Source organism: Pteropus alecto, unplaced genomic scaffold (assembly GCF_000325575.1).
Source record: "Pteropus alecto unplaced genomic scaffold, ASM32557v1 scaffold30, whole genome shotgun sequence".
Taxonomy (NCBI): Eukaryota; Metazoa; Chordata; class Mammalia; order Chiroptera; family Pteropodidae; genus Pteropus; species Pteropus alecto.
In genome coordinates, this window is record NW_006429782.1 from 4,245,643 (window position 1) to 4,255,231 (window position 9,589).

A 9,589-nucleotide genomic window follows, 5' to 3' on the forward strand; every position below is an offset into this window, starting at 1 on the left:
ACTTGGAAGTTCTCTGACACCGGCTGTCAGTTACATCTGGCTGCCTGGGGACACAGTTCTGGAGGCCAGAAGTCCAAGATCAAAGCGTCAGAAGGGCCCTGTTCCCTCTGAAGATGCCAGAGAAAAATCTGTTCCAGGCCTCTCACACGACATCCTCCCTGTGTGCATATCTGTGTCCAAATTTCTCCCTCTTATGAGGACACCAGTCATGGTGGATTTAGGGCCCACCCAGCTCTAGTGTGGCCTCAGATGAACTCATTATATCTGCAGAGACCCCATTTCCCAATAAGGTCCCCTTCTGAAGTGCTGAAGGTTAGGGATTTGGGATGCTATTCAACCCACAGCACACATGTAGTGTGTACAAAGGCCCTCATTAAGATATCCCATACACCACAGGCTGGGCACACAGATTTGTATTAAGAAACATCCCCCACAACCCCCGAATGCAAACAAATGGGTAAATACATGAAAGAGACTGGCAAACATACACTGAAGGACACAGACAGGCAAAAAGTATTTGCCCACATACAGTGCAGGCAGACAGCTCTGGAGACACGCAGTGCTGCACTACTTACCACTGCAAAAGGCCAGCGGACCCTAGACCCAAAAACTCTCCCTGCAAAACCAAACACACTGAAAGTGAATGGAAACACATACACACAGATGCAAAAATACCACCCCCTCCTTCAACAGGCAACTGTGTGCACGAGCATACATGTACGCATGTAAAGTTAGCTTACGTAGACAGGGAGACGTATATCGACCCAGCCAGGCACAGAAACACACTCAAAACACGATGCTGCCTCCCCTCACAACGGGCATCCCTGAAATGGACAGACGACAGACACATACCTCCTGATAGACTCACTCCTGCGCTCTACCCTGGGGACTTACAAACTCGGATGATGACACCCACATGTGAAATCAGTGGACAGACTTCACACGCAGGCCGATGCACACCCCCTGGATAAGACACATTTATAAACATCGCAGAGACACACACATGGGAAGACATTCCAAAGCAGGTAGCCCCAAATTAAAGCCAAGCTTGAGCCCTGGTGGATGGTATCAGTAGTGTTCCAGCCTCCTAGGCTGATACCTGGGGCCCTGCTTGGGGGAGGAGAGGGATAGCAGAGAAAGAAAATGTGTGTGTGCGTAGGTTTGTTCACAAGCCTGTCTACAAGAGCCCAGCAAAGAGATCCTGATACTTTTAACATCGCGGCTGATGCCGTCATCATGCTGCTCAGGGATACCCCCAGTCGTTTGGTTCACACCACAAGGGATGACCCACCCAGAGGGATGCACAGAGGCCTCGTTCCAGAATCTTGCTGGATACAAACACTTGGGGCTTTCTGAGGCCAGGATAGGGCAAGAGGGAGAAACACAGACCTGGAGTAGCCTAGAAGGATGAGCGTCTTCTCAGAAGAGGAGGTTAGATCTGGGCCTTTGAGGGGTAAGTTCATGCTTATGCTATTCAGAGGGAAGGGAAACATACTGCAGGTGGAGGGGCTCTACCAGGGGCCTGTTTCTGGTCTGAAGCCTCTTCCCACTTCTTTAATCCCTTCCAGGGGCTTCCCTGTGGGCTGTTGAGTCAGTACCCTGTATCTTCCGGAAGAGAAATGTTCACTCCAAAGGAATGACTCTCTAATGGTAGAATTTCAATGAAGTCAAGCACGGCACAGATTTTCTTTCTTTTTAAAATCAGTTTATTAAGTATAATTGACATAAAATTCATGCATAGTGAATATCTGCATCGCAATGAGTTTGGGAATAAGTATTTACCTGTGAAACCATGACCACCACAAAGGCCACAAACATATCCATCACCTCCCAGTTTCCTCCTATGGAGGGTTTTCACATGGGGCCCGTAATACTTCATGGGGACTACTGACTCGAGGGAAGCCTGTCCTGAGGGACACCACTTGCTGCGTTGCCCTGGTGTTTGAGACTGAGGGCTCAGGTCCCCTGAGATCTTTCCCTGCTGTGTCTCCACAGCACCCACTTAACTCTGTGTGCTGCCCTCTACTGGACATTGCTGCTTTGGCTTCAGCACCCAGAGCTTTCTGTTTAGACTGTAAGGGGAGGCTTGATGTCGGGCTTACAAGTTTGAGGAAGATGGAAGCCACGGAGTAGGGTAATTTAATTAGCGGATTTGCCAACTTCTCGATGTAAATACACCCACCACGCTTGATTTCAACTCATTAATATCATCACCTCCCCTGTCTCCAGTCTCCCTCATGTCCAATTCACCTGGGAAAAACACAACCAACATCAGATAGCCCAGGAAACCAGGCTGAATACTTAGGATGGCCCACAGAGCCTTATGTAATTTGCATCTCCCTGCCTGTGCTGGCCCCACTCCCCCGCTGGAAGCAGGAAGGAGCAAGAGGAAAAGCTGAGTCAAGATGTGGCCTCAGCTCGAATTTACTTCAAGATTAGCTCTATGGAGAAAAATAATGTAGAGTAGCAGGCTAGAGGGTGTCTTGATGGTGGTGGGTGGTCACTGTTGATGGGTGGCCAGGGAAGGCCTCTCTGACTTGAGTGAATGGAAGGGGTGCACCATAGAAGAATGGGGATGAGAAAGGGTGTTTCAAGCAGAGGGAACAGCAAGAAACTGTTCAGTCAATACCCTGTATTTTCTAGAAGAGAAATGTATTTAGGCGAAGAAATAACTCTCTAATAGTGGAATTTCAGGCAATGAAATCAGATATTGGACAGATTCCCTTTTTTTAAAAACCACTTCACTGAGGTCTGGAGAATGAGCTCAGTGAGATCAAGAGGGATAGTAATAAGGTCACAGTGGCCCAAAGTGGAGAGAGCAAGGATGGAAGTAGGAAGTGAGACAGGCAGGGACAGGCCATGGTGAAAACTATCATTTTCCAACCATAATGAGAAGCCAATACTTCTGTATACAGCTGTGTTCTGTGCCTGGCTGAGGGGTAAGCGGGGCCTGAAGGTCGCCCTGAGCTACGCTTTATACTCTGGGAGCAGGGCTGCATCAGCTGGGTGGGGGCAGCTTTTTCTAATTCTCACAGAGACTTTGTGAAGGTCAACAGTGACTACCACAGGACACCATTGGAGGGTTTGAAATAACTTTATTATTTTTCTATTGTGGTAAAATATACATAAAATAAAGTCTACAGTTTTTACTATCATTAAGTCTACAGGTGAGCAGCACTAAGCACATTCGCATTGCTGTGCCACTGTCCCCACCATCCATCTCCAGAACTTTCTCATCTTCTCAAACTGACCCTCTGTCCCCATTACACACTTGCTACCCACCCTCCCCTCCCCCAGCCCCGGCTCCCACCATTCACTTTCTATCTCTATGAATTTGACTCCTCTGGGGACCTCATATAAATGGAATCATTTGGTATTTGTCCTTTTGTATCTGGTGTATTCACTGGGCATCATGTCCTCAAGTTTCATTCATGTTGTAGCAGGCGTCAGACTTCCTTTTAAAGGCTGAATAATATTCCACTGTCTGGATGGACCACATAGTGTTTATCCAGTCATCCTCTGATGAAAACTTGGATGATTTCCACCTTTTTGCTACGATAAATAATGCTGCTCTGAACATGGGTGTACAGATTTCTGTTTGAGTTCCTGCTTTCAATTCTTTTGGGTATGTACCCCAAAGTGGAATTTATGGGTCATATGGTAATTCTACATTTAATTTCTCACGGAGCCGCCATGCTGTCTTCCACAGTGGCTGCACCATTTTCCAGTCCCACCAGCAATGTCCAAGGTCTCTAGTTTCTCCATCTCCTCACTAGCACTTGTGATTTTCTACTTGTTGTTTTTGTTGTTGTTAGATCGTCACCCTAATGGGTGTGAAGTGGCATCTCCTTGTGGCTTTATTTGTATTTCCATAACGATCAGTGATGTCGAATCACCTTCTCATGGATTGGAGCATTTTGTGAGAAGATTCAGATTCGAGAATGAACGTAGTTGACTTGGAATTAGTATCAGGTTTGTCATCTAGAGTTTTCAGGGATGATCTTTGAAAACTAGGGGCAGAATCTTTATATGATGGGTTTCTGCACCTTCTCTGTCTCCTATGATGTTTAAAGCAATACAAGTGGCACTGATTTTTGCAAGTCCTTTCCAACTCTGTGTCTAGTTCTTGAGAGCTTTAATTCATCTTGGGTCTCACTCTCTTGTGGCGCTTTCTCTGCAGTAAAGGCAAAAAGTAATAAATAGAATTTGAAAACTTTTGCCTTCTCAGTTGTCTGCAACCCTGACAGCATTGGCTCCCAATGATGAGGCCCTCTCTTCTCGCACTCAGAACTTCGAAAAGTCCCGTTTCCTTCATCAGTTCTTGTTGGTCTAGCTTGTTGTAGGCTGCGGTCTTTCTGAAGCCTCCTTCTGGGTTCTCGTCACCCCTACGTCCTGGTCCCTGGCTGCTACCATCTTCCTGGTTGGTTTTCTCTCTACCTCCTGGCCAGTCTTTATCAGTCTATTTTGTGACCCCCACCTCTCTGCTCCTGTCTTTGTCTTTAAGTGCTCTGTTTTGGAACTTCCTCTTTCTACAAATACTTTGGGTAGAAAGTACTAGCTGCTGTAACAATCAAGCTCCCCACTCCCAAAGGCTTAACACAATAGACATTTATTTTTCACTCACTGAGTCATCCTACGTGGGTGCTCTTGGTTGGGTGGCTCTCCTGGATAGCAATCATTCAGGGACCCAGCTTTCTCCCATCTCATGCCTCTGTCATAACTGGTCCTCCCTAGATGTCTTCTGTGCGATCCTGTATCTGATTTGCAGATGGGACAAGAGAGGAAGGGAGGTTTGGAAGACTGGGTAGCATGTTTTTATGGGTCATTCTTGAAAATGGTGTCCATCACTTCCCCCTGCGTTCTCATTGGCCGGAGCTCAGTCACATGGCCATACCTGACTGCAAGTGAGGCTGGGAAGTGTGCTGTGGCCTCTGAGGAAGAGGAAAAGAGTTTGCTGAAGGACTCCTGAGTCTCTGACCCACTAAGAGATCTCCATGGCTACAATTCCTCTATGTGTGCTCTTCCAATTTTTCTATCCTCAACACATTTCTGAGTCTAGATTCGGGCCTAATTAAATATGTCTTCCTGCTGGCTCAGGTGAGGGAGGGTCAAAGTCCAGAGGCCTGGGGAAAGGAGAGAAGTTTTACTAACGTTCAGTTAGCAAGTTTGTTCAGATTAATCACTGGAGACAAGCAGTTCAGCTCATCATCTATGAGGCAAAGGATGGGAATTTGGGGCGTGTGTCTTTACCTTGTCACAGGTACACAAAGGGATAGCTGTGAGTCATATATGATATACACAGGAAACAGTGGTTCTTTGTAGTTTTTCAGAACACAAAGAATTCACCATGTTCACTATTTCAAAGTGCACAATTGCATGGCATTTAGCACATGCACAGCATCTTACAACCATCACCTCTGTCTAGTTCTAGAACATTTTCACCGCCGCAAAAGAAACCTTCATGCCCGTTGACAGTCATGCCCCACGTTTCCCTAACCCCCAGCCCCTGAAATCTACGAATCAGCTTTCTTTCCCTAGATTTACCTATTCTGGATATTTCATATAAGTTGAATCATACAATACGTGACGCTTTGTGTCTGGCTTCTTCGCTGAGCACCACGTTTTCAAGGTCCGTCCACATCATAGCGAGTGTCAGGGCATCGCTCCTTTTTACGGCTGAGTAACATTGCATGATAGCCATGGACCCCCATTGTGTTTATCCATTCATCTGGGCTCTTTCTACTTTTTGGCTGTTGGGAATAGTGCTTCTAGGAGTGCTTTTTATATTTATGAATTGTGGAAGAAAATCAAAAGAAGAATAATATCTCATGCTATGTGAAAAGAATATAAAATCCAAATTTCGGTGTCCATAGATCAAGTTTTATAGGCACGTGGCCCCTCCCATTCGCACCATCTATGGCTGCTTTCCCACTGAAAGGACGGAGGTGCCACTGAGACCGTACAGCTTTCAAAATTGAAAATATTTTCTCCCTGGCTCTTTATAGCAAAAGTTGCTGGACCTTAAACTAAGGGGTCACAAGGCTGATTTTCGGACATTTCCTTTGCAAACTCTACTTGGATGATATAATAAAACTTTATTAGTGACATTTGTTGTTATGTTCTCTCAGATTTCAGGAGATGCATCCTAACTGAGAGAGAGCCCCATTGTAATATCCTGTAGAAATAATACACGTGTGTATTTGTATGTATGTGTATGTAGTATATCATAATCAGGGTAGTAGCTGATGTATATTTCCTGTGTACTTGTTCCTCTGCTAAGTTATAATGAAGCGTATTACTTCATTTAGTTCTCAAGATAGTTATGTAAAACAAATATGTAGTTTGTAGTAGATGAGAAAACTGAGGCTCTCACATCTTAAGGTCACATAGTAAGCAGTTGGAGCTGGAATGTGAACATTATGGGCCGGATGGTGTTCCTCCCAGTCCATATGTTGAAGCCCTCACCCCCAGAACCTCAGAATGTGATTGTATGTAGAGATTGTTGTTAAAGAGATAATCAAGGTAAACATGTAAATATATTTAATGTTCGCTTAAAAAATGGTTAAGATGACAATTTTTTTAATTTTTAAATTCATAAATATTTTTTTATTATGGTGACATTGGTTAGCAAAATCCAGTAAATTTCAGGGGGTATGATACCACATATTTGACCCTTTCATCCTATCTAACTTTCTCCTCCCCCCTCCCCAATCCCCTCTGCTAACCACTAGTCTATTGTCCATGTCCATGAATCTCTGCTTGTTTGTCCTGTTCGATTGTTGCTTTTAGGTTTATATCCCACATGTAAGTGATATCATGTGATTTTCAACTTTTTCTGTCTGACTTATTTCACTTAGCATGATTATCTCACGGTCCATCTATGTTGTCGCAAATGGCAGTATTTCATCTCTTCCTATGGCTGAGTGATATTCCATTGTATCCATTAGTCTTTTGAGGAACCTCTATACTGCTTTCCATAGTGGCTGTACCAATTTGCGGTCTCACCAGCAGTGTATGAGGCTTCCTTGTTCTCTGCATCTTCTCCAACATTTGTTATTACTTGTCCTGTTGATTATAGCTATTCTAACAGATGTGGGATGGTATCTCATTGTGGTTTTGATTTGCATTTCCCTAATAGCTAGCGATGTTGAGCATCTTTTCATATATTAATTGGCCATTTGTACGTCCTCTAGGGAGAAGTGTCTGTTCAGGTCCTCTGCTCATTTTTTGATTGGATCGTTTGTTTTTTTTGTTATATGAGTTCTTTGTATATTTTGGATATTAGGCCCTTATCAGAGGCATTGCTTGCAAATATATTTTCCCATTTGGATGGTTATCTCTTTATTTTGTTGCTGGTTTATTTAATCAATCAATCAATCAATCAATCAATCAATCAAATTAATTCAGCCATCTATCTATCTATATCTATCTATCTATCTATCTATCTATCTATCTATCTATCTATCTATCTATTTATTTATGCTGTGCAGAAGCTTTTTAGTTTGATGCAGTCTCATTCATTTATTTATGCTTTTACTTCCCTTGCCTTTGAGGTCAAATTTATAAAATCCTCTGTAAGTCTAAGGTCCATGAGTTTAGTTCTCATGTTTTCTTCTATGCATTTTATTGTTTCAGGTCTTATATTCATGTCCTTAATCCATTTTGAGTTAATTTTGGTATGTGGTGATAGACAACAGTCTAGTTTCACTCTTTTGCAGGTGGCGTTCCAGTTTTCCCAGCACCATTTATTGAAGAGGGTTTCCATTCTCCATTGTCTGTTTTTGGCTTTTTTTGTCGAAAATTATTTGTCAGTATAAATGTGGGTTTACTTGTGGTCTCTTGATTATGTTCCACTGGTCAGTGTGTCTGTTTTTCTGATAATACCATGCCGTTTTGATTATTGTCGCTTTGTAGTATAATTTGAAGTCGGGCAGAGTGATACCTCCAGCCTCGTTCTTTTCTTTGGTGATTCGGGGTGTTTTGTGCTTCCGAAAAATCTGATGATTTCTTTTTTGTTCTATTTCTTTAGAAAATGTCGATGGGATTTTGATGAGGATTGTACTAAATCTGTATAATGCTTTAGATAATAAGGTCATTTTAGCTATGTTGATTCTTTCAATCCAAGAACATGGAATATCTTTCCAATTTTCTTCTTCTATTTCTTTTAATAGGGTCTTATAGTTTTCATTATATAGGTCCTTCACATGTTTCGTTAGACTTATTTCTAGGTATTTTATTCTTTTTGTTGTACTTACAAAAGGAATTATTTTTTCCACTTCCTTTTCTAGCAATTCATTATTAGAGTATAAGAACACTATGAATTTTTGAACATTGATTTTGTTTCCAGAAACTTTACTGTATTTGCTAATGGTTTCTAGTAGTGTTCTTGTGGAGTCTTTAGGGTTTTCTGTGTAAAGAATCATGTCATCCACAAATAGTGACAGCTTGACTTCATTTCCTATTTGGATGCTTTTTATATCTTTCTCTTGGCTGATTGCACCTGCTAGGATCTCCAATGTTATATTGAATAACAGTGGCAATAAGGGACAGCCTTGCCTTGTTCCTGATCTTAAAGGGAAAGTTTTTAGTTTTTCGCCATTCAGTATAATGTTGGCTGAGGGTTTGTCATATATGGCCTTTAATATGTTAAGGTACTTTCCTTCTATATCGATTTTGTTAAGTGTTTTGATAATAAATGGATGCTGTATCTTGTCGAAGGCTTTTTCTGCATCTATTGATATGATCATATGATTCTTATTTTTTAATTTGTTTATGCTGTGTATCACATTAATCGATTCGCATGTGATGAAACATCCCTGTGCCCCTGGGATGAAGCCTACTTGATCGTGGTGTATAATCTTTTTAATATGTCACTGTATTCAGTTTGCTAGTATCTTATTTAGGATTTTTGCATCTGTGTTCATGAGAGATATTGGTCTGTAGTTTTCTTCTTTTGTGTCATCTTTACCAAGTTTTGGTATCAGAGTAATATTGGCCTCATAAAATGAGTTGGGAAGCATTGCCTACTCTTTGATTTTTTGGAAGAGTTTGAAGAGAATAGGTATTAAGTCTTTGAATGTTTGGTAGAATTCACTGGTGAATCATCTGGACCTTTTACTTTTTGGTAGGTTTTTGATGATTGTTTCAATTTCCATACTGCTGATCAGTCTATTCAGATTTTCCAACCTTCTAAGAAGGTTGTAGTTTTCTAAGTACTGGTCCTTTTCTTCTAGGTTATTAAATTTGGTGTTATATACTTTTTCATAGTATTTTTGCATGATCATTTGTATTTCTGCGATATCAGTCGTAATTTCCCCTCTTTCATCCCTGATTTTGTTTATTTCTGTCCTTCCTCTATTTTCTTTAGTGAGTCTAGCCAGGAATTTGTCAATTTCATTAACCTCCTCAAAGAACCAGCTCTTCGTTGCATTTATTTTTTCTATTTTTTTTTGTTTTTAATTTCATTTATTTCTGTTCTAATTTTAATTATTTCTTCCCTTCTGCTGACTTTAGGCTTCATTTGTTCTTTCTTTTCTAGTTTTTTAAGATGAAGCATTGTTTATTTGGGCTCGTTCTTGTTTTCTGATGT